At 34.0% G+C, this 26,914-nt stretch overlaps 1 long non-coding RNA gene across 1 annotated transcript; it reads right to left on the reverse strand.

The window, feature by feature from the left end:
- Positions 1-3,768: 3,768 nt before the first annotated feature.
- LOC127716111 (uncharacterized) lies at positions 3,769-6,639 on the reverse strand. Its single transcript, XR_007988760.1, has 3 exons — positions 6,525-6,639; positions 4,875-4,953; positions 3,769-4,392 (listed from the first exon to the last, which is right to left on the reverse strand). It is a non-coding gene; the product is annotated as an uncharacterized LOC127716111 (long non-coding RNA).
- Between the last annotated feature and the right edge of the window lie 20,275 nt (positions 6,640-26,914).

Raw genomic sequence — 26,914 nt, forward strand, 5'->3', positions numbered from 1 at the left:
TTAATAAAAGGATGAACTATTTATCTATTTACAACAAAAGCGGCTTGCTTATGCAGGAACATACATATTGACTATATTAGATATACTGTTCCCAGGCTTATGACAGCACCTTAGACAACAGAATATTTTAGGACCACTCTGTATTTGTCAGTGTGAAATCATATAATATGTACATAAATATACATTATTGCGACTTTTTCTTTTCTTTTCATCTTATCATTTATATATATTAAAGAGTTTATAGAAAAAAATCGTAAGGGTTCCGCGGAACCCAGTGTCTCGCCTACTTTTGTTGTAAAAGTGTTATAGTAGCAGGCTCAACAAAAATGGGGAAAATTATTGATTTTTTTCCTCTAGATACTATCTTTTGATTCTGTCCAACTGAAGTGTGGTTAAAATCCAGGATGGTTTGAATCTAATAAATGTTTTTAAAACTTTAACTGCAGACTGTATGTAATGTTAACTGGAAGAAAACTAAGTCCATTTATAAGTAATATACGGAAAAACAGTAGATACTAGCTTTTGATCATAAACAAGCTTCTATCCAAGTTTTAAAAACTTTTAACACCCAGTCAATGTAATGCTAACTGGCAGAAAAAATAAGTCCATTTATAAGTAAATACGGATAAACAGGATTTTTTTTACAAAATTTACTTCTGGATACTATCTTATAATCATAAACAAACTTCCTTCAAAGTTTGGTAGAAATCGATGATAGTTTCAGAAAGTTATTAAAATTTTAAAAACTGTAACCACAGAGTGAATATTTGTGGACGCCGCAATGTAGGATCGCTATGTCTCGCTTTTGCGACAAAAGTCGCAGTCTTGACAAAAAGAAGATGTGGAATGATTGCCAATGAGACAACTCTCCGCAAGAGACAGATGACACAGAAATTAACAACTATAGGTTACCGTACGGCATTCAACAATGAGCAAAGCCGTAAATACATATATAGATATAGGAAGATGTGGTATGAGTGGCATTGAGACAACTTTCCGTCCAAGTTACAATTTATGAAAGTAAACCATTATAGGTCAAGGTACGGCCTTCAACACGGAGCATTGGCTCACACCGAATATAGTCAGCTATAAAAGGCCCCGAAATGACAAATGCAAAACAATTAAAACGAGAAAACTAACGGTCTAATTTATGTACAAATTAATGAACGAAAAACAAATATGTAACACAGCAACTAACGAAAACCACTGAATTACAGGCTCCTGACTTGGGACAGGCTCATGCAGAATGAGGGGTTAAACATGTTAGCAGGGCTATGGTAGAATATTCCAATATAAGAAAAAACCATAAAAAGCAGTTAAAAAAGGCATCAACTCATCAGATGGAATCAAATAGAAATACATCTAACAAAAACAGACTGTATATTATCCTTTCATTTATTTAATAAACAGGACAGATCCACCCTTTGACCACAACCTGTTATATATTAATTCCAGGCGAGGATCCAGTCATTTTGAAAGGGGATTCCGGCTCCAGGAACACTCCCTGGATCTGCCGATGATTTCACGGGTTTCATTGTGTTTAGGTGTTTTTTTTTTTTCAATTTGAGGAAATAAGCAGTAGAATTATTTGTAGGTTTTCTTAGCGTGGATTTCAATTGTGTAATCTCAGCAGGCAGATGCATGTCATGCCCCAGTCACACTAGACCACGATCGCATCACGCTCACCGCGATCTAAAATAAATTCAGATCGTGGTGAGGTCGCGATAAGAGCGGCATGAAATGTAGATTTTCGTTGTTTTCGCGATGCTACTACGTCCTCGTTACGCTTCTACAACGATCTTGCTACGAATATACCACGTTCTCACCACGCAGCAGTCGCTTATTCTGCGACCTTACTACGATTATTTCGATCTTACTACGCTTATCACGTTCTCATTACGACCATACCACGATTTATCCGATCTCACCACGCTTCTTCTGCGATTATAGCACGCTCTTACCACGATCATTCTACGATATTACCACGTTTATACCGCGATCTAACTACGCCCTCAGCAGTAACGTCAACATCACGATCCATATCTACCAGAACTCGTGGGCGTGGTGGTGGCGGAAAATGTAGTCAGAGGGGCCTCTGGTACGAATCCTGATCCAGTAGAGATGTCGGATCAACCAATCAAACCTGAATCACAACGTATTGCTGATCTATCCAGATCAACTGACGATATTTTATTGAACAAAAGTGGGAATGATACCCACGGGGAATGATACAGATGTGTAAAGCATGGTTGAGCTGTTGAATATTAGGGTCATGAGGTCCAAATTACATACAGACAAACAAAACATGGAGAGCTTTTATATATTTTATGTGACGATGACAATGAGCATGGCTAGAACTCGAAATGGTCGTAGTATGAACGTAATCAGGTCGTAAGACGGGCGTGATGAGGACGGCATGAGCAGTGGTGGATCCAGAAATTTTCATAAGGGGGGCCCACTGACTGCCTAAGAGGGGGCCCGCTCCAGTCATGCTTCAGTGATTCCCTATATAATCAACCAAAATTTTTCCCACAAAAGGGGGCCCGGGCCCCCTGGAAAACCCTCTAAATCCGACTCTGATGAGCGTGCTAGAATCGTACTCAGGGGCAGATCCAGCCATTTTAAAAAGGGGGGGTTCCAACCATATATGTCCCCATTCAAATGAACCCCCTTCTGGATCCGCCATTGGTACTATGGTTTTGAACAGCGTAGTATAAACGTGGTATAGTCGTAGTAGAAGCGTTGTTTGGTCGCGGGGAGAACATAATGGTCGTAATAACGTCGCTGTGAGATCGTAGCGCAATCTCTCTGACTAGATTCGCGCTTACGATACGCTCTCGCTACGATGGTACAGCGATCTTAGCACGACCTTACTGCGCTCTCGCTACGCTTCTACTACGACCTGATTTCGGCACGACCGCACCACGATTGTTTTGAACATGTTCAAAGTTGGCCACGCTCATCACGATCATGAAGACCTCACCACAACCTTACTGCGATCTTCACGATCGCACTACGATCGTCAAAATTTGCATTTTTTTTCAGAGATCGTAGTGCGATCGTGGCTTTGTGTGACTGCGGCATAAGGAGCACTATTAAAACTTAAACCACTAAGTCGAAAACTCAAATACAAACTATGTACATAGTTTGAAAAACTGGATTCCCCATTTACTTTATTTCGTGTCATTCTTTTTTTATGTTTTTGTTCCAAGAACAGAATTCAATCCCTCAAAACAACCAGCTAACTACGTTTTCATGTAGTATGTCTCTGCTTGAACATAACATATTGTGATTAAAAGCACCGAAAACAAATTTTCAAAAGTGTTGGACAGACTGAATATTCCTGGATCATTTGATTCCATTTCATTTGTTCATGAAAACTGGGACCATTTATATTAAACCTAGTTGAAAATAATCCAAGTCAATATCCTATTGAGTTCTCATTCTAATTTTCATTGCCTTTGGTGGCTATTTTGAATTCTCTGTTGACCCAAAATAGTACCTATTGTGAATATGACTGTAATTGGCTGTTATATTTAGTTTCAGTGAGTTGGCTGGTTTAAGAGGAGACCAGAGGAAGCCTTGATGGTTGGTTATCTTGTCGGAATTATTTTACACTTTGTAATCTTTGTGTCTTTCATAGATTGATACACAATGCCATACATACCTGTATTTTCTAACACTTACTTTGGTCTCTGGTGGAAAGTTGTCGCATTGGCGATCATACCACATCTCCCTATTTTATATTGATACAGATCCAAGAAAATAGAAGCTACAAGTATCATTCTATTAAACATACAAAATTTCTGAGAAAGGCAATTCTGTACTTTTGGATATATGTTTTTTTAATTCTAGACAATTTTAGTCAACTTGAACTTTCACATAGACAGTTAATTTATATGTGAGCCTGTCTGTTTTATTTAAATGGTTGACAATATATCATTTATCCATTTCATATCCTTGAGACATTAATATATTCTGAGCATACATGTAACATGACATGGGAAGAAAGATAGTCACACATACCAAATAGTTCTTATATTTGGGATATTACATGTGACTGTTAATACTAATATATATGTTAGTATTTTCATGATAACAGGTCTAATAACCACTTGACTTGGTTAAAAAAATCTTGGATTCTATGAAAAGGAATGCTTTTCCTTTTAAATGCAGCTTGAAAATGTTGAGTTGATGCCTATTAGCAATTTTAAGATCTGCCATGTCTGCTGTGCAGCTACATATTGTTTCCTGGTATTTTAGAATTAATTGCATGCAGTCACAAAGGTCCAGACCTGGTATTGTTCTTTTTTTTTTATATTTTATGATGCTCTTGTTAAAACAGTTTTTAAATTTTCAATATCTTTTCTGGTACATGTAGCTCATTTTTACCTGAAATAGAGAAGAGTCATATGGATATTTTGATAATATAAATAAAGAATAAACAAAATTGGCATGTAATTATATAAAGATCAGTGGCAGATCCATACATTTTCATAAGAGGGGACCCAGTCATGTTTCAGTGATTCTCTATATAATCAACCAAATTTTTCCCACCAAATGGTTGGCGGCCCGCTGCCCCCTTTCTAAATCCACCTCTGAAGATAAAATTGTCTTATTGTTACTGCTGATTCATTCAATTGTGTATACAACAGAGGAAAACAGTCCAATAAAATTATATTTTCTAGAAGTATGTTAGATGAGTAATGTACTATTGACAAACATTAACAAGTCCATTTGCCTTGCTTATATACTCAAATGACAAAAATTGTTTTTCTTAACTGAAATATAGAACTCTTATAAATGTTTGTACATTCACTGATAAGCTGATACGTCATTTCTAATAATTATATCATACATGTATATGTACTTACACCTTAAATTCAAACAGTCTCTGTATGTACATGTATCTCTTTCTTTCCATTCCACATACCTCTGCAATCAGATCAGCATCTGCAACAACCAAAATTTAAAGGTGTGAAAACAAAAATTGAAATTTTCAAAGTGCAATTATATCAAAACAGCAAAGATAATGAATATAAGAAATGTGCCATTTTGCACATAAACATGTACCAAGGGGAAACTCCTTTCAAAGCTATACTTTATTTATTGTTTCATTGCATTAAATAGAAAATAGGGATAATGTGGCACAAAAAGCATATAAGATTTTTGAAGAAATTCACAGACTTTATACTGAGATTTTCGTTATAAAATTTATAACATAGATAACTCACTTGTTTGTCCATGATGTGCTAGCGTTTGTTATTTACAAAAAGGCCTAAATAACCTTTACATTCTAAAAAACCTTGTGCTGAGTCACTAAAGTCAAGTGCACCCTAGAAGGTGTACTTGAATTGGTCCATATTTATATTTGTTCTAACCAATATTTTGATTTATAAACTTGTCCTAAGGAAATCATTGCTAGCACTGCATGCAATAATGCTCTATCTATCAAGCATAGAATGGTCAAATATTAGAGTACAAGGGAATGGCTGGATTTTCATTAAAATTTCCATGTTTAGCATTGAAACAACAAAAGAGTACATAATCCTTAAAGAGCTCTAATTAAGAGCTCATGTTCCTTGTTATTAATATTTATATATGCAACCGACTTTAAATAAAGATTACTTTGCTATACTTTACTTAAATGACTATGACATGTATGAGACACACTTTTCATATAATCAGACATATTGTCTCATTGGCACTGACATACCACATCTTCTGATATCTATATACAAACTGTATATTATTTCAAACAAAACTGTCCAGTCTTTTGGTTTTTTTTTATGGTCATGATCATGGATTAAAAAAAAATATGAGTAAATATACTTAAAAGTTCACAGGCGGATCAAGGGGGGTGGGGGGCTTGGATCAGTCAGTGGGCCCCCCTTATAAAAAGTTCTGGATCCGCACTGAAGTTAATCACTTTGGTTGCCTTTATGAAAGGGGCAAAATGCTTACCATGTGCAAAGATTTAATATTGACCTGACAATTAAACAATGACTGAGAGTATACAACAGTACAACATGGTACATTTTTGTAAAAAATATACATGACTATATCAAGCAATGTAAATTATATAATAAAATCTAGGGTGTTATTCACTTACATTCTGCCAACACTTAAAGTAGGAACTATTTCTATGTTTCGTCATGACTGTGAAGTAAACAATTTGTGAGGTGGTGTTTGATTAGCATATCAATAGAACAACAACAATGTCAACATGCAACTGCAAACTCGTTATTTTGTTGATTGATTTTATTTTTGTCATTCAACATCGAGTAGTAGAACTTTATACACAATTTGTAATGGATAATATGTCAAAAAATAGAATAGTTTAACTTTTTATTTCATTTTCTTAAAAAAAGTTGAAATCGCAAGTATCTTGCGATTTCGTTTCAATAATTTTCAATAGCACAACTTTTTGGTCGTCTGGTTACAATAGTTTTTACAGTGCGATTATTATTGTCATATAGATAGATCGCAAGTTCATGTTATGAAATATTATGTGGCAGACTTACGTGTCATTCTGATATATACGATCCGCTAAATCAACCTTTTTGTAAACACAAAACTCGGTCTTCCCCGCATAAACATGGCGGTTGCATTATAGTAAGGAGTTGTTTCCCCTTACTGGTTTCTGTTGACAAAACTGAACACACCTCCACTACACAAACTTTCCATTGGTTGATCTATTTGCAATGTCAAGGTCATAGAAAAAGGAACCGTATTCCAAGTAGTTAAGAGTGAGTTCCGGCAAAGACATATACCATATACCGGATGAGATTACTATAACGGTAGACTTACCATATAAATCCTTGCTATAACCAGAGACATATAATACAAAAATTGTATTATATGTCTCTGCTATAACACATTATAGTGTATTATAGTTTTTTTTTCATCCCAAACTTTAAAACATTAACTGGAAGGTTAATGTTTTAAAGTTTGATATATTATGTAGTCTTGAACTGATTCAATAAATATACAATATTAGGTCAATGTCAGAAAAATATAAACTTTTTTGTAAGAGGCTGAGAAACTGGGGAAGGGCGAGGTTTAACCGAGCCCTTCAAATCTCCAGTTTTGTATCGAATACAAAAAAGTTTATATTTTTCTGACTTTGACCTAGTATTGTTTTTATACTTCAACTTAAATTCATACATTGATAGCTTTTTAAGTTGTAATACAAATTTCAAACTTATTTTCATCCCTAAATGAACCCCTGATTGTGGAAAAAGTGATCCATGATGAAATTGACATTGCACAAAATAAGCTGTGTTACTATATTTAGGAAATAAGCACAACTAGTTGCAGTATAAAACTATTTTTCAGGCTTCCCCCAGAATTGCTTTAATTAGTTTGTATTATTCAAAAAAAAGTCACAGTAAAAAAAAACATGTCTTAGTTAGATTTTTAAGTTTAAAATTTGCCACCTTTAGGCAGTATGGGAATCAAAATGGAATGTTACAATAATATTAAAGTATTAGAGTCATACTGTGCTATTAAGGTTAAGTCTCACAATGCAATTTCCAAAATAATCATTAAAAAGCCATTCATATTTTGTTGGGATTGAGAAATCACTAATGGTAGAATATGGCATGACATGATAAAATACATATTTTTAATTGTATAACGGTAAATATTGTTTCATAAAGTTAAATCAGAATAGATTGATTTGGTATGATTCATTTTACATCATCATAATCATACTGATGAAGGCTATCTGTTATCCGAAATATTTATAGATACTTACATTTAGTGTTTCCTTTTTTTTCAGTCCCCTACCGACGAAGTCGAAGGGGACTTTAGGTTTGCACTCCGTCCGTCTGTCCGTCTGTCCATCTGTCCATCCGTCAGTCCGGCAAATCAGCTTTCCACACTTTTTTTCTTCGTTCTTGACGATATTGATTTGATATTTGGTATATAGTTTTATCATGAAAAGTTATAGATCAAGTTCGAATTTTTTTCCGGTCTGATGATTTAGTCCAGAGTTATAGACCATAACTCTGGACCATATCTAATGTTAGAGTACTATGTTAAACCATATTTCTGTACAAAAGGAGATAACTCATTTTTTAAAAGACATTCTTTGTTAAATTATTTGAAGAATTTTTTGACAGGTTTGCTTGTTATTTAGTATAAACTAATTTTCTGAATGCTATATATATATCAAAAAAAAAAATTATGAAGAGAAATCTTTAATTAGATAATAATCTATTTTTATCAATGTATATATTTCAAAACATTACATTGTGTAGATAAAAGTTGTTGACATTTTATAGATAAGTTACAAATCTATATTAGTTTGTGACAAATGAAAGAAAAAAATATTTGGAACTATTAATTATATCTGATTATAATTTGAAATAGATATACCCTGTATTACATCATATCTAATTCTAGAGAACTATTAATCATATCTAATGTTTTTTTCATCATGCTTATAAGATATTGATTGATAATTGGTATATAGTTTTATCATGACAATTTACAGATCAAGTTCAAATTTTTGTTTCGGTGTAATAATTTTGTGCAGAGTTATGGTCCTTGGACTTGAAAAATTCACTCATATAATCAGTTTTCAACACTGTTTTTAGTCATGCTACATGATATTTACTTTTTGTTTACACCATGACATGTTATAGAACAAGTTAGCATTTTGTTCCAGTATAATGAATTTTTAGCCGATAGGGGACTATGTATTGCCATGCAATACTCTCAGAATGCTTGTTAATATTGGTGTTGTTTTGTACATTTTTTCAGCCGTATGTATCAGGGGCGGATCCAACCATTTTAAAAAAAAGGGGGGCCCCAACCCAGGATAAAGAGGGGGGGGTCCAACTATATGATCCCATTCAAATGCATTGATCGTCCAAAAAAAGAGGGTTCCAACCCCCGGAACCCCCCTCTGGATCCGCCACTGTTCATATATTCACAATACATTCTTGTTTCAAAAAAGACCATCTGACATAAAATGTCTTCATCTCATGATTCTTCAAATGATAATTAATGTTATTTTCATGTATGCAAACAATTTGCTTTTCTATACGAAACTTTGCTTGCAGCAGAATTCCATTTACCATTTGAGATTTATTATGTACCCCTCCCCCACACACACTTCTTTATAGGGTTTGTTCATGCCGACTGACAATCAACACTGTAACTGAGAAATGACACTGATTCGCATATTGAAGTCCATTATTTATGAAAACTTTAATAATTTTCGTTTTTATAAATTCCTGATTTTGTAATAATTGTCGGACTGATCGAATTCGATCACGATCATGATATTTGAACATTTCATTCCCGTTCCATTTTGAAATTAACATTATCCGAGGAAGATTTTTCTTGTACTATTATTAGGCTGTTCTTTATAAAGTCATTTAGTATTATAACTGTTATAATGATTTAAAATAACAGTGTTAAAAATTTTATTTATGATATAATGAAATATTGACGACAACGGATATTTTTGTGTGAAACCGTGACCATCAAAATCGAGTGATATTCACGACCAACGATGCAATTTTACAGGGGCGTAATATAGGACAAAGTATACTTAGGACTTGCATTGCTCATATTTGTCTAATTGAACATCCGCCGATACCAATACCGTATATATATTAGACCGAGATAGCGACCGATGATTATATCGTAATGGGCCGTCTTGTTAACAATTGACAGTTCCTGTAAAATGGCCTAAACATGAAAAAAAGAAGGATTTTCAAGATAATAAAAAAAAAACAGTCTTTCACTAACTAGAATATTGAAATTGCAATTTAGTTGTCGTTGGGATCAATACTGAAACAGAAGTCATGTGTGACTTTTCAAAAAATATATTTCGCATTTACAGTAAGAAAGAAACCCAGCTATTTTGAGTGAACGCTTCAGCAGTTAATCGCTTCTCTTTGGTCAATATACTTTTTAGATTACAGTCCGGTTCATCCGGTACGTCAACTGTCCAATACGACTCTCAGTGCCACGAATGATTTATTAAAATAAAAATTTAATGAGAATAAATCGAGAAGATCGTAAATTTATGTATAATAATGTAAAACACAACCTAAACTCAACATTGATAAACGATTGTGCATTTTTTCTCTTTTAAATTATCATATTCTGTAAATTTTCAACAACTAGATTTTGGAGCACAACCGAACAAAGCGTCGCCTTTTAATCCCGTTCAATGTTCCCTATTTTTTTTGTAGCATAATAATACTCATATATTGATTATGCATATAGTACTTGCAAATTACTGTGCGCTTTATAAATGATAATTAATCAACTGATCCTAGAAAAAATAATTAAAATCCAAAATCCTGATTAAAAAGAAGAGATACTTCTAAAAATATACTCCCTTCTTCAAAGGGGGATGGGGTGGACATAATGAAAAATATGGAGAAAAAAAAAATACAAGAATTTTTTTTCAAGGATAGAAAGTTTCAATGTTTTGCAGAATGACAAATTTTAATATCGACTCAGTCTGTTTGCAGAATTAATTGCATCTCGGCATCTCGATCGCAGCTACGACCAAATGAAAAAAAATACAAAGAACTTTATCTATTTGTCATCTAAATGCTGCTTTGATTTGATATTCACTAACCTGACACCAGTAAAATATCACCTAAATACACGTGCAATGTAACGCCAAAACCAGGAACATGACATACGTAACGTCATATAGCCGCTCCAAGCTTCACAAAGCATTTCGGGAATATATCTTAGAGTATTTTAGCATTTGGAGAGACCAAGTTCGATCATGAAGATGAAATCTATATTTTCTAGACAAACAGATTTGACCAGACGTTGTAGTGAGCAAAATACATGGTCAAATCATAGTGTTAATAGTGACAAATACATCGAATGTAAAGACATGCACATACTTAATGGTGTCCGACGTTGGAGTTTCCGCCATCGAAGCCTTCCAGACAATAAAGCGGAAGCTTTGATGACCGAAGAAATTGTAAGTAATACGATAAGTGCTGGTTATATAGATTTAAAACTAAAATATCTCGAAAAGTGTCATAGTAAACCATCCCTTCCTAATGCTGCCATTTCAAGAGTTAATACCGCCATTATCAGAGAAGAGGAAGACAAACGTCTTGATGAAAGGAAGAAAATTATTAAAGCCGTTCGCAATGTAGTAAAACGATCAAAGAAAATCATTAAAGACTTTAAAACACCACAGCGAGTTCAAAACAGAATTAGACTCCAGGAGATATACCAAGAACCCGTTTCAGGAATTCCAGACTTCTTGGTAGGATTTTCTCGTGGAACTTTCAGATTAGAACCAACATTTGACTGTGAAAAGAAATACGACTGTTTCGAGGTGGAACGGCTTGCTGATTCAAAAAGATACATTCTTGTAGAGTTTGCAGAAAACCGGGAAGGGCAATCTGTTAAAGTTACAGAAAATGTGGAGTCGCAAAAGTCAGAACAAAGCGAGGTTTACAAGTGTTGCAATGCAGTTCTTTCCGATGCTACTACAAGAAAAGTAGAAATTCATGGTGCGCATAAAGAAAAAGATGGAATAACTGATAGAACCTTTATTCTAATCATTATTAATGAAGGTTCCTTTTGTGGGCCAATAGATTTAAGCGGGGTATATAGAAGAAAACTGAAATCGTTGGACAAATTCGTTACATGGAAAATAAAATTTATGGCGAAAAAATGAAAAAGACGGTTATTTTGCAATGTCAGTAATAAAATACATGTTTTAGTTTTGTTTTCGGTGCTTTAAATTCCCAACATTCTTCAAATTTACTAATTTCCAAAGTGAAATAACAATAGGCGCGACACTATTATTATAATTGTCATTTCAATCTCCTAAAAAATCGACCACTTTGAAATGATCAATAAAAAAACCTTAATGTTACTGGATTAGGGAATCGATTTTAACAGACACCATGCTTGCATGTTGCAAACAGCTTAATTTCCTTTCTGACCGAGCAATTCATGAAATAACTCGGTTGATAGTACTAATTTGCGCGCGCCACGATATACCTCGGTTGATTGTACCAATTTTAACAACAGCCAACACCTTACTTTAACAGCCAGTTAACAGTTTGACTTAGTGAGTGAGCATACTGTGTGTAACAAAAACCAGCGGCACTAAAGAGCCTCAGCCCTGTGTCACTGAATATCATGATGCGCATCTTCAACTATGGCCACCCTTTAACATTGTAGACTATAGAAAATAATTCATGACTAAAATCTCTCTTTTGTTAATCATGTCTTGTTGATAATTTTTCTGTTTGCAGTTTCTTTCTATCTACTGTACTATTTGCCCAAAATACAAGAACATGGATAAAATTCGTCATTCAAGGGCAAAAACTCCTACAAGGAGTTGATGGATAATTTCGGCTTTGTTCATCTATTCGATAAGATAAGATAAGATATTTTATTGGTTTAAAATCCAAAATTACAGGATTGTTACCAAAGACAATAAACATTGGTTATACATAAACATAAAAACATATATCTGTCCACATTTATAAACATTGTATATATAAATTTGTATATCCCTTCCATTATTAAAAGAAAATAGTGTTACATTACTATATGTTTCTAATCTCTGCTGAGGAGGTGGTACCACAAAGTTATTTATCACTCAATAAAGCATTTCTAGAATTGTACATAACACTTATGAATTTTACAATAATTCTAATTGTATCATTCTCAACACACGTATAAAAAAAATTAAATCTTGCTTCATTAGTCATATTTAAAAAAGAGGGAACTATTTCACTACTTTTAGAAAATAATTGTTCTCTAATTGTATTTAGTTTTGTACATTTTATAGTGAAATGAAATTCATCTTCTACTTCTAAAAGACACAAGGGACAATTTTTTTCTTCTAAAGGAGTTTTAGTATGTCGACCTTGTTCAATTTTAAGAACACTATTACTTATGCGAATTTTGGCAAAATGTCCTATTACTTTTTTGTCAATGCTTAACATTAAATAGGTTTCCAATTTGTAATTTTCTTTAAGCTGTCTATATACATGTTCTGAGCTTATTACCGTTCAATGATTTATCATCACGAAAAATATTTTCTTTCCAATAATTCAGATATCTATCATTAAGTTTGGTATGAAGAGCATACAATAAACGCCTTTTTGAAATAGTATCCTGATTTTCCCAAACATGTGAAAAATTTAATGTAGCAAGTAACTGTTCAATCTTTCTTGAAATCCATTGGTTAATTGCAGGTTTCAACAATTATTACCAGATTTTATCACATGCAACCAGAAGCCAATTGACAGTTTTAAAGCTTCTATGAAAAATGGATACATACTAAGTTCAGCTAGTACTGCTAAATTGACAGCTGTTTTATTTTCTCCAATTAAAGTTTTTGCAAATTTAATCTGAATTTTGATAGTAGCCAATGACCAATATTTTGACTCTAGATTTGTAATATCTATAATCATATATAGAGACCAAACTTCACTACAATAAAGAAGTATAGGTCTAACACAAGCATCAAAAAGCTTTAGGTGAGGTAATACATTAATATCTTAAGAAAATAACAGTTTTCTAATACAAAATATAGCTTTTGAGGCTTTTTTACAAAGAAGTCTCGCCGCCTCAGTAAAACTACCAGAGGGTTTAAACAGTATACCCAAATATTTATATTCTGTACAATGTTCCAACACATTATCATTAAAAACAAACTTGTCTTTTGTAAGTTTTTTTACCAGATTTGTCAAAAATCATAACTTTGGTTTTGTCGAGATTTATTGTTAAATCCAAAGGCATTTTTGTAGGCCATTAGCAGTTTTAGAAATCAGAAATAAATCATCAGCATAAAACAGACATGAAATGTCATCATCATTTAACTTGGGTTGTTCACATGTGGAGTCAAAAATAGGGGGTAAATCATTAATATATAAAGAAAATAATACACCCTTGTTTTACCCAAACTGTGGAATTAAAAAACTTAGTGACACCTTCAGAGATCTTCACCGAGTATAAAACCTCTTTATACATATCTCTTATTATACTGAAAAAGGGACCATCTATGTTGTAATATGACAATTTGTAAAAGAGGGCCTCTGTGTTAATAGTATCAAATGCCTTCCTGAAATCTGCGAAACAGGCATATATCTTCTTTGATGATTTAAATGCTTTATCAATTATAGTTTTAAGAGTCAAAACGTGATCACTTGTTCGACTTCCCTTTCGAAGAACTAATCTTGCAGATCATTCTTGCTTTTTACAATTTTTTCTTCATCTATCAAAATTTCCCTCAAAAGGGAAAAATTGGTAACGATCATCATTAAACGGCAATAGCTCCTATAAAGAGTGAACTGACAATTTCGACCATCATGGAATATTGTCTGATCACATTTGCTTTCACAGTTTCTCTCTGTCTATTATTGTTTTCAAGATAATAGGCAAAAACACCCCACAAAAAATTGATAAATAGTCTTTAAGAAAGTAAAAAAAACATACCGAAATCCAAGGTTAATTAAAAAAAAAAGGGGAAGTCCATAAAACTGAAAAATTCAAATGTTAAACTTTATCAACCAACGAAACGACCGGAAACAAGTGTCATATTACTGACTTGGTACAGGCATTTTACGAAGAAAATGGTGTGTTAAACCTGGTTTTATGACTAGCTAAACCTCCCACTAGTATGACAGTTAGTTCCGTTATATTAAGAGCATTTTTACTCCTGTAAGAAGTTGACAGAAAATTTGGGTCATGTTGACTAATATTTCGATCTTGTTTTACTGATCATTCTGGCATTTCTATCTAGCTATTATAGTTTTAAGATAATAGGCAAAAACGCAAACTATTGATAAAAATTACTCTTTAAGGGCAATAACTCCTATAAAGAGTCGACAACATATAAAGGTGAAAATCGCCTGAGTCTAAAATAGTTGTGGATAATTTAAACTGAAAGACTATCAAAGATTAGCAATCAACACTTAATTTTCCAAATATATATGAGACTCTGGATGGGGTCCTTCTTTTCTTTATTCTTTAACTTTTTTATCACTTTTCTTTTTTCTTTGTGAAGGAAGTTCGCTACTTAGTTTCAAAATAACAAACTTTTCATAACACTAGTGTATATTGAAAGGGGATAAATAAAGGAACCAAAAGAGCAAAAAAAATATATAGGTCAATGTGCTTGTTTTCGAGATATTAGCCATTGAAATTTTGGCGGGAACATGTTTTCTCTTGACTTTTCATAGCCGGCTTTATCATTGACAAGTTAAAGCTCTCAAAAACTATTAAAAAATAACAAAGATTTTGTAAGACTTTTACAGATGGCTTACTATTATACATGTAAAAGATTTATAAAAAGAAAAATGGGGGTCAATGGGCAAAAATTTTTAATGCATTCGAATGGATAAAACCAGAGAATTCCGAAAATCTGACAAAATATCCAAAATATGACAAGCGAACATCCTTAATTTTGACAATTATCTTCCATTCTTTATATTTAAGCATCCCATTATTCTCTATTCGTTATTTTTGTAACCCTTTTTTTCTGTACTCTTCGTTCATTATGTTCTATTCTTGAACCTCATCCAGACCTTCAAATATCGATATCCAAAAGGAAATAATAGTGCACACGCTGAAATGTCTCGCCTGCTTTACTGACTATATATTTTATGTTGAAAGTCTTAAAGATAAAGGTTTACTACAAGTATCACATAAACTTTACATTTTTAAATATCCATGGCAATGAGATTAAGGTCAGATAAATCCTGACAAACAGACAGACATGTACACCTTACAATTATTCAATATATCAAATATAGTTGACCTATTGTTTATGGTAATTTAAAAACAGACCAAAACACAAAAACTTAACATTGACCAATTAACCATGAAAATGAGGTAAAGGTCAGATAATATACTGACCGACTTTAGAAACGCAACACTAGATTATTCTTTTTAATTTTTTGAATGAATGTGGCACCGTCAAAAGCAATGACTGCCTGTAACAAACGCCAAAATGATTGTCAGAAAGATCAACCAATTCTGTTCCACATGTTTTGGGTTCTGTTTTACACCTTCTGAATATGCGTTTGTTCAATCCATTGCAATGGATTTTGGCAATTTTGCGGTGGAAACTTCAGGGCTTTAAATGTTTTTCTTCAGTCGATTCTTTGGCAGTTCAGTTTATGGGAAACGTTTATGGCATGAATCTGTGCGCAATGGCATTCGGCAATTTGATAAGCAGTTGACGTTGCGGCCGTAAACATGTCTCGCAAATGACGTTGCGTAATCGAATTCTATTGACGTTGCATTGTCACTACATGTTGATCTGGTCATTTATGGTCAGTAACAAATCCCGTCTACCTGTATCGTTGTCGGAAGGACATTAAGACGAGTTTCTGAAGTCAAACTGTATGGTTGCAGCACGTTCACGTTTTCCTGTTTGCAGTATTCTTATGGGCTGATTCAGTTTTTTATTCCTCAGTCTTGGCAATATGGAGATGCAACATTTTTTAACTGATTTAAGTGTGGCCAAGGATTGAAAGAACTGTTTCACGAAGCAAAACAAACTGAAAAAATCTTTTATGGGTTCAAAATTTCGCTTTAAGAAATTCGTGCGACTTCGAAAATCCGGTATGCTCAATAACCACAGGTAAGTCAGATGTTGATTTTTACTTAAGAGAAAGAAGTATGGTAAGCATTAATAGTAGTTGTATGAGATTCAAACATGATGTGGAAAAAAAAAATAAACAAAATGAGTGTTGCGTTTTTAAAGTCAGTCAGTATACTTGCCAGACAGACAAGTACAAATACAACCATTCTGATTGACCAATGTATCATGAAAATGAGGTCAAGGTCGGATGATACCTGCCAGACAGACATACATAAGCTAAAAGAGCTGGCCAATTAAGGAAGTTGTTTTAGTCCCGGCTGATAGGCTGCCAATAATATCATTATTGTTTGACGTAAATTTTATATTGAGGTTCTGCAAAAGGAAATCACGAATTCACCAACAGTCCAACTGACTCATTTTTCGGAAAATGACATCAGTAACAAACATAAACTTTTAACTACCTCTTTACAAGCAGAACCGTATAACATGAAAGTTCCAACTATGTACTGGCTTCCGAAGCTACACAAAACACCTTACAAATATAGATTTATTTCGTCTTCAAGGCATTGATCCACTACTAAACTGTCTATTCTACTTACTAGTACACTTGGTACAATCAAAAACCTGGTAATAAATTGTTCAAATAAGGCCTTTGAAAATACTGAAATTAATTACATTTGGAGTGTCAAAAATTCGTTGGAAGTACTTGATAAATTGCATGCTCATATCGGTGATTTCGAATCTGTTCAAAGTTTTGATTTTTCTACCCTATATACCACTTTGTCTCATAATCTCGTTAAGAAAAAAAAATTACATACCTAATTAAATGGGCATTTAAAAAGTCAGAATGCGAATATATATGTTCAAACTCTTTAAGGTTATCTTTTAGTAACAAACAAAAGAACACCACAAATGCTTGGCCCTCATTCCTATCCACGTTAAATTTTTCACTTCCAATCATTTTGTAGGGGCGGGATCGATATACCGTTATTTATACATCAGACCGTATTAGTTACCGGCATTTTTGGATACCCCAAACCAGGTACTTCATATCCGAGAAACAGGCAATATATGCCTTCAATTTTAGAATTCATTCATACATTTTTGTATTATTCAAAATTATCAGTCAATATGTGTTCTACAAGGATCAACAGTCGCCTTTCATCTGATACCTTTAATATGACTAAAATATATTCTACACAGATTTATATTTACAACTATGCGTAGGAACTATTTTGTTTTAAATATATACTACTTTCCAGTATGTTCTTTTTTGACCTGGCCGGATTTGGTGGTGTTACATCTTACAAAGTCTATCCAAATTATTTTTGCAAGGAATTCCGCTCAAGCCGGTGCTAGGGGCCGTCTTAAAGCAGTGCAGTGAGAGTTTTTTTTTGCTCCGTGTTGAAGGCCTCACTGTGACTTTAAGATGAAGAACATCAATAAAAGCGCTGTTCCTTTGCTTTTTTTCTGTGTTATTTGCTTTGCATGTTCTGATTTTGTGCCATAGATGGATACCCCATATCCTTTGTTTTTCTATTATGTCAATTGCTTTCATACGATAACTGCACTTGAAATTTTGAAATGTTTGAAATTTTTATTAGATAACATTTCTGTTCGGTATGGATATTCCGTATATTGTCAAGTTATCGCAATTCCAATGGGTACTAAATGTGCACCACTTACTGCGGACCTGTTTCTTTATAGTTACGAGTTACAATTTTTACTGAAATCAGTATAGAACCATCGAAACAACATCTGATACAAAAATTTAATAAGACTTTTAGATATTTGGATGTTATATTGGCTCTCAATAATAACGACTTCAGTATGTACACCTGATAGATTTATCCTGCTGAACTGACTTTAAATAAAGATAATACTAACAATGAACATTGCCCTTTCCTGGATCTTGATATCTATATCTTTAACGGGAAGCTTAATACTAAAAGTTTCGATAAAAGAGATGATTTTTCATTTCCTTTTGTTAATTATCCATTTTTAGATGATGACGTTCTCTTGGCACCATCTTATGGTGTTTATATATCTCAACTTGTTCGATTCGCTCGTTTATGTAACAACGTATTATATTTTAGCGTAAGAAATCACTGTATTACTGAACAATTATTACACCAGGGGTTTCGATATCACAAACTTGTCAAAACATTTACTAAATTTTATTATCGGGACAATAGGACTTCATTCGTTAATATAAATCAACGTGCAGACATCTTATATTCAGGTATTTCACATCCCATCTTTTATGGTAATATTCTAAACAAAGCACAAAAATGTCGTCATTCACCTCAAAAGCTAACCAAACCTTTAAACAGACTTATTCAGAAGGGATACAGTTACGATACTGTTGTCTGGTCATTAAAGATGGCATTTTTTTTGAATTAATATTGATTTACTCATAGGGTCTTTACATCGGAAATAAACACATTTATTCTAAAACCAGTTGTTGGGATGATACGGGTTATGTTCTTCTCATATATTTTAGGATTGTATGGTACTAAACCCCTATCGGGAGGAATTATGCTTGATTTTCATATGAGGAAGACATAATCGTTTTAATTGTGGTCTGGAGCTGGCATGTCAGTAACTGCTTGTAGTCCTTTGCTAATTTATGTTGATCATTGTCATTTTGCTTAGTTTCTTCTGTTACCTATTCTGACATCGGACTCGGACTTCTTTTAAACTGAGATTTACTGTGCGTATTGCTGTGTGTTTGCCTATTCTACATTGGCTAGAGGTATAGGGGGAGGGCTGAGATTTCACAAAACATGTTTCACGCCGACGCATTTTTGCGCCTGTCCCAAGTCAGGGACATCTGGCCTTTGTTAGTCTTGTATATTTTTTTAAATTTTGGTTCATTTATATGTATCGGAGTTTAGCCTGTGTGAATTCCATTTTCGCTGATTTTCTCGCTGTGTTGAAGACCCATTGGTGGCTTTGTGCTGTTTTCTGCTCTTTGGTCAGGTTGTTGTCTCTTTGACACATTCCCCGTTTCCATTCTCAATTTTATGTACCCCTTACAATCATTCCATAAACCACATATAGTTGACCTTCTGCTTATAGTATCTGAGAAACGGACCTGATCATGTAACTTTAACCTTGATCACTGATCCATGAAATGATGTCGAGGTCAGGTGAACTCTGTTTGACGGACATGTAGACGTTGCAAGGAACCCATATACCAAATATAGTTATCCTATTTTTCATTAGAAGTGAGAAATTCACATGACAAAAACCTATAACTTTTTTTCAAACCATGAAAATGAGGTCAAGGACAATGAACATATGACAAACACAACCTGATATTTTCAGCATACGTGAAGGATTTTGTAATTTGCTGTAAAAATAATTCTATCGTGTTTGTAATAACACTTTAAGACATTAATTAAGTATTTGATATGTAAATCGATTTTAAATTAAAAACGTATTATTGACGGATACCCGTCATAATTTTCCTTCTGTGAGCCTCTGATATTCTTTAAGTGTTCTGTATAGCTTAATGCCTCGTTCACACGTATATATAATTCGAATTGAATTCGCATCGAATTCGCTAATCGCGTTCACACACTCTTCTTTTTTTATTCGAATTGATTCGAATTGGCTAAATCGCATTATCCAATTCGCATTAGAAATGCGTTTTTGTTAATACGAATTAAAAGTTAACGTCGTTTGGACAGTAAAGCGAATTTGACGCGCATTTCAATTCGAATTAGAATTTACGTTTGGACGTAAAACTTTTCGAATGCGAATTAAATTTATTCGAATTAGTTAATGCGAATCGAATTCGAATTACGTGTGAACACAGCATCAGACTACATCACATAGTACTTAACGTTATGATGACGTTGTTGAGGTTCCAATTAGGGTAAAAAAAAGTCGTATATACCCCGGCAGTTTCCTGAATATATACTGACATCTCTGTGTTGTTATCCAATCACAAAACTCGACACATTTGTAATCCGTTATAATTAATGATATGACTTACTATTTACTGAGAATGTAACTTTCAGTTAAAAAATTGACATTGTTAATTTAGAAGTAATATCCGTTTGAACATTAAGCTTTTTAAATGTATACATAAGAAATCTCTACATCACTTTATCGTATTGAAAGTTATTTGTTTTAATACCAAATTATTGATGTTATTGTTAAGTCAAATATTTATGCCATTCGGGGCCCTTACTTGGTATAAAATATTCTTCAGTCTTCTTCCTTTCGGTTTCGATGAGTTTTTCTTCCTCTTTGGTTTGTACAAGTGTGCTATTAAGAATATTTCAAAGTTTAATGGCATTCCAAGCAGCGTTTTACATTTCTCATTGTCCTTGGATTGATCAAAGTTGCGATAACTATCTATGTGGAACTTCGACCGGAGTTCCACTTTCATTTCAAGTGGCACGTGTACATGTCGTGGTCAAATTATTCATAAGAGTAAATATGGCGAATATAATTGTACGTTCTTTCATATATACATTGTGTTATCCAACTTAAAAAAAAGTGACCAGTTGAGTTATAAAAACAATTTAAGATGAAGGTAAATAAAAATAAGCTCTTCGGACGCACCAAATTTGATCAGTCAGTGTAATTTTCACTATTATCATATTTTAAAAAGTTTAACCTCGACAAATGTTCGTAATTCAGTGGTTGTCATTTGTTGCTTTTTATCATATTTGTTTTTCGTTTCTTGTTCTGTACATAAATCTGGCCGTTAGTTTTCTCGTTTGAATTGTTTTACATTTGTCATTTTGGGGCCTTGTATAGCTTAGTATGCGATTTGTGTTTTGTTCATTGTTGAAGGCCGTACGGGTAGAACAAGAGTGGTGAGAAACCAAATAAACGACAGTCGAATAGTACTACCACTGATAGTAATAGTGTAAACAAAAGTAAGAATTTTAAATCAACTGACAAACCAACTGAGACGGTTTTAAAACACCAACATCTGTGGCACTATTAAACTCAATGGCTAAGAGGAACTGTTTTTATTCAGTGCCTAGTTACAATCTGAACTGTCTTGTTAGAGACAGTTCCTTTTATACAACTTCGAACGTGACTTTAATTTAGAAAGAATTTTGTTTATGATATGTACTTACTTTTAGAAAGCCCAAAGCCACAAATAAAATTGTTCTAAACAGTGACCATTACTTTTGGTCCCATATACTTAACATTAGGTTAATTAAAGCAAAACTATTAAAGTTTAATTATCTGGCCAGAACGCGATGACCATCTGTTACTTAATGCAAAAGCAATTGTCATAAACTTGAACATATAGAAAGTTACGTTTGTAGTTTTACAATAATACATACTTTGATTTTATAATTATCAACTTTACCAAATATGTTTAATAAGTGCAATTCTTTCGATCACTGCATAGTGATACATACCCCCCACCAATTTTCTAGAAATATAGCATACATTTCTTTACTTCAAATACAACACTACAGGGTCGAAAGATACCTTAAATAAAGCATTTATACACAAAACCTGAAATAAAACATAAATATATATATTCAAAACATTCAATTAATAAGTTTAACATAATTGTTCAATTTATTGTCAAAAGTTCTGTTCTATCATTTCTCCGACTACTATTTCTCCGTCTACCATTTCTCTGCATCCATTTCTCCGTCATCCTACTCCGACATCCTAACTCCACCACCCATTTCTCCGTCATCCTGCGCCAACATCCATTTCTCCGACATCCTAACCCGACATCCAAACTCCAACATCCTTACTCCAACATCCTAACTCCAACATCCTAACCCCAACATTCTAACTCCAACATCTATACTCCAATAATTGTGTATATAATAAATAAATAACAGTTAGTATTTATGGTCGTAAATGTCAGTATATAATGCATAAAGAAAAGTCCCATGTCCTACAATTGAACAAAAATATCTATTCGTCATTTCTCATTATAAATCTTTAAAAAAACAAGAAATGATTGTAACAGGATGCTGTTACGAAGTCTCCCAAACGAAGCTCCCATAATTCGTAATCCCCAGTGTCGCCTGACATTGGACAAAGTCCAGTGAAAATTGGTTTGGTCCAGTAAAGTTAATGCATAAGTGATGCCTGGGGACTAACCCTGTATATCATTCAAATCATCTTGGCATGACAAACCAGAATATATATGGTTTAGGGGTGGGGATCTCTACCATTTACAAGATACTAGAACATTGGGGGTGGGGGGAACCCCTGGGGACTGACCCTTTACATCATTCAAATGTTCGAGAAACGATGAACAGGAATATATATGGTCTAGGGGTGGGGATCTCGATCATTTACAAGATATTAGAACATTGGGGGTGGGGGGAACCCAGTGGGGACTGACCGTATACGTCATTCAAATGTTCGAGACATGATGAACAGGAATATATATGGTTTAGGGGTGGGGATCTCGACCATTTACAAGATATTAGAACTTTCTCAAATGGCAGGAGGTCGGGATGACCCCTGGGGACTAACCCTGTATATCATTCAAACCATCTTGGTATGACAAACCAGAATATATATGGTTTAGGGGTGGGGATCTTGACCACTTACAAGATATTAGAACTTTCTTAAATAGCAGGGGGTGGGGGTGACCCCTAGGGACTAACCCTGTATATCATTCAAACCATCTTAGCATGACAAACCAGAATATATATGGTTTAGGGGTGGGGATCTCGACCATTTACAAGATATTAGAACTTTCTCAAATGGCAGGGGGTCGGGATGACCCCTGGGGACTAACCCTGTATATCATTCAAACCATCTTAGCATGACAAACCAGAATATATATGGTTTAGGGGTGGGGATCTTGACCATTTACAAGATATTAGAACTTTCTCAAATGGCAGGGGGTCAGGATGACCCCTGGGGACTAACCCTGTATATCATTCAAACCATCTTGGTATGACAAACCAGAATATATATGGTTTAGGGGTGGGGATCTTGACCACTTACAAGATATTAGAACTTTCTTAAATAGCAGGGGGTGGGGGGAACCCCTGGGGACTGACCCTATACAACATTCAAATGTTCGAGAAACGATGAACAGGAATATATATGGTCTAGGGGTGGGGATCTCGACCATTTACAAGATATTAGAACATTGGGGGTGGGGGGAACCCAGTGGGGACTGACCGTATACGTCATTCAAATGTTCGAGACATGATGAACAGGAATATATATGGTTTAGGGGTGGGGATCTCGACCATTTACAAGATATTAGAACTTTCTCAAATGGCAGGAGGTCGGGATGACCCCTGGGGACTAACCCTGTATATCATTCAAACCATCTTGGTATGACAAACCAGAATATATATGGTTTAGGGGTGGGGATCTTGACCACTTACAAGATATTAGAACTTTCTTAAATAGCAGGGGGTGGGGGTGACCCCTAGGGACTAACCCTGTATATCATTCAAACCATCTTGGTATGACAAACCAGAATATATATGGTTTAGGGGTGGGGATCTTGACCACTTACAAGATATTAGAACTTTCTTAAATAGAAGGGGCTAGGGGTGACCCCTGGGGACTAACCCTGTATATCATTCAAACCATCTTCGCATGACAAACCAGAATATATATGGTTTAGGGGTGGGGATCTTGACCACTTACAAGATATTAGAACTTTCTTAAATGGCAGGGGGTGGGGGTGACCCCTGGGGACTAACCCTGTATTTCATTTGATGTGCTTTATCATGACAAACCAAAATATATATGGTTTAGGGGTGGGGATCTCGACCATTTACAAGATATTAGATCTTTCTCAAATGGCAGGGGGTTGGAATGACCCCTGGGGACTAACCCTGTATATCATTCAAACCATCTTAGCATGACAAACCAGAATATATATGGTTTAGGGGTGGGGATCTCGACCATTTACAAGATATTAGAACTTTCTCAAATGGCAGGGGGTCGGGATGACCCCTGGGGACTAACCCTGTATATCATTCAAACCATCTTAGCATGACAAACCAGAATATATATGGTTTAGGGGTGGGGATCTTGACCATTTACAAGATATTAGAACTTTCTCAAATGGCAGGGGGTCAGGATGACCCCTGGGGACTAACCCTGTATATCATTCAAACCATCTTAGCATGACAAACCAGAATATATATGGTTTAGGGGTCGGGATCTCGACCATTTTCAAGATATTAGAACTTTCTCAAATGGCAGGGGGTCGGGATGACCCCTGGGGACTAACCCTGTATATCATTCAAACCATCTTAGCATGACAAACCAGAATATATATGGTTTAGGGGTGGGGATCTTGACCACTTACAAGGTATTAGAACTTTCTTAAATGGAAGGGGGTGGGGATGACCCCTGGGGACTAACCCTGTATTTCATTTAATGGGTTTTATCATTTAGAACATTTTCAATTAAAAAGATTGTGTCTATCACAAACGGTTTTCAATTTATAATCATTTGAAAATTAAAAAAAATAAAATCCCATAGGGTTCTATAGTAAAACCCTCTTTTCTTTTTGCCCCTCAAAGTACCCCTTTATAAACCCCATTGCACAAACAAAACCCTGATTGCACCACTAGGCATGTTAGTCTAACATATTGTGAAACCCTAAGTTAATCTGACAAGCGGTTTTGGAGAACTGGTGCGGACAAGTTCAAATTTAAAAGCGGCGGAAGAGGAAGAGGAAGAGGAAGAAGAATAATAATAATAATAAGAACTGAGCAAAAACAATAAGTCTTCCCAAACTTCGTTTGGGAGACTTAAAAATAATTTCAATAATATTGTATGAGCTGATCGCAACTAGATCTCACCACGGAACAACCACAAAACATCGTCTCGTTTTTCCTCCCCAGGCTCCGCCATGAACTCAGGGTAGGCTGCAAACGCCGAGTTGTACCGCAATTGATATTTCACACCATTGTTTTGAATCTAGATTTTCTAAAAATATATTTGTACATTTTTTTTATTGTAAGAGTAATTTGTCCTTCTGTCACCATGACAAGTTGGTATTTGAAGAATAAACTTGAATTTACTGTACCATTAGGTATTATCTTTGCAAGATATTGTGTTTTTTTTTTTTGTCATATCACAATTATACTCTTTTTCTACAAATAACCCGAAACGGAGTAGGCAATTTGTTGAATTTTGTTTAAAAATTTCAGTCATTTTACAAAATGACGAGGTATTTTGAGTCATTATTTATAATGCCTGTTAAGGTTAAGCATTTTGTAAATTGTCTGAAAATTAAGTCATTTTACAAAATGCCTAAATTAAGAAAGTGCCTGTAACATATAAAAAGTATTTACCAGTGGGACACATATAATTCCAAAAAGAGCATCTTTTGGCAAATCTGAAATTTTTTTGTCTATACTAAACCAAAGTACAAACTGGCAATCTGACTGAATATATCAAATATATTTGTCTAAATATTTTTTACAACCTAAAGCGATACCACCAGATTTGTGATTTGCTAGCTTCTTTCTGTTTTCATAATGAACATTTTCACAATCTATTTCGTCTACATCATCTTGTTTTGTTTCTGTTAAACAAACAATGCCATGTTTATCTAATAATGACTTAAATTCAGGATATAAAAGTTTGGTTTTATTATATGTTAGAATATAGTAAAGTGCTCTCGACCAATGAAATTGTAGGATTTGATGTCTCTTAATTGTGAAGATTGAACGTAAATCATGTTCTTAGTAAGGGATTATCCTATTATTTGGGTCTATTTACAGTTCAAAACAAAGAGTTTCTATAAATGATTTACAACTGCCCCAAAGCACATTTATCAGATTGAAAGGATTTATCACGGTGATTGAAACTGACTAAAAGTTGAATTGTGAAACAAACAAAAAATCAAAATAAGTTGAAGTTTACTGGTGCAGTAAAATTTGTACCTTTAATGTTATTCTGAGAATATCAATAACTTCAAATTACTAAAAAAAAATAAACAATATCAAAGTAATGCAAAAAAGAAAAAAAAGTTTTAGAATATAAAATAACCTAAATCTTTAGCTTTCCAAAACTCTGATTACTGGACCAGTGGTTGGGAAGAATAGTTATTACCAATATTCCAATAAAATTAAAAAAAAACAGGAATTTGATTTAAGTTTTGAATATATTTAAAACTTTTAAAGGCATTTTATTAGAACATTCCCCTGACATAATGAAATAGTATTTGATTTAAAAAGCCGGACCAAAATATTGGCTGTAAAATAAAATTAGTTGTAACTCAAATAAGTTTATTGATTTAAACTGTAAATAAAAAAAAGGATAATTCCTCACTAAAATATTACATGATTTACATTCATACTCACAATCAGGAAACATATACAATACCTACCTTTTTTGTGTCAT

The sequence above is a fragment of the Mytilus californianus genome, unplaced genomic scaffold, assembly GCF_021869535.1.
Source record: "Mytilus californianus isolate M0D057914Y unplaced genomic scaffold, xbMytCali1.0.p SCAF_9, whole genome shotgun sequence".
Taxonomy (NCBI): Eukaryota; Metazoa; Mollusca; class Bivalvia; order Mytilida; family Mytilidae; genus Mytilus; species Mytilus californianus.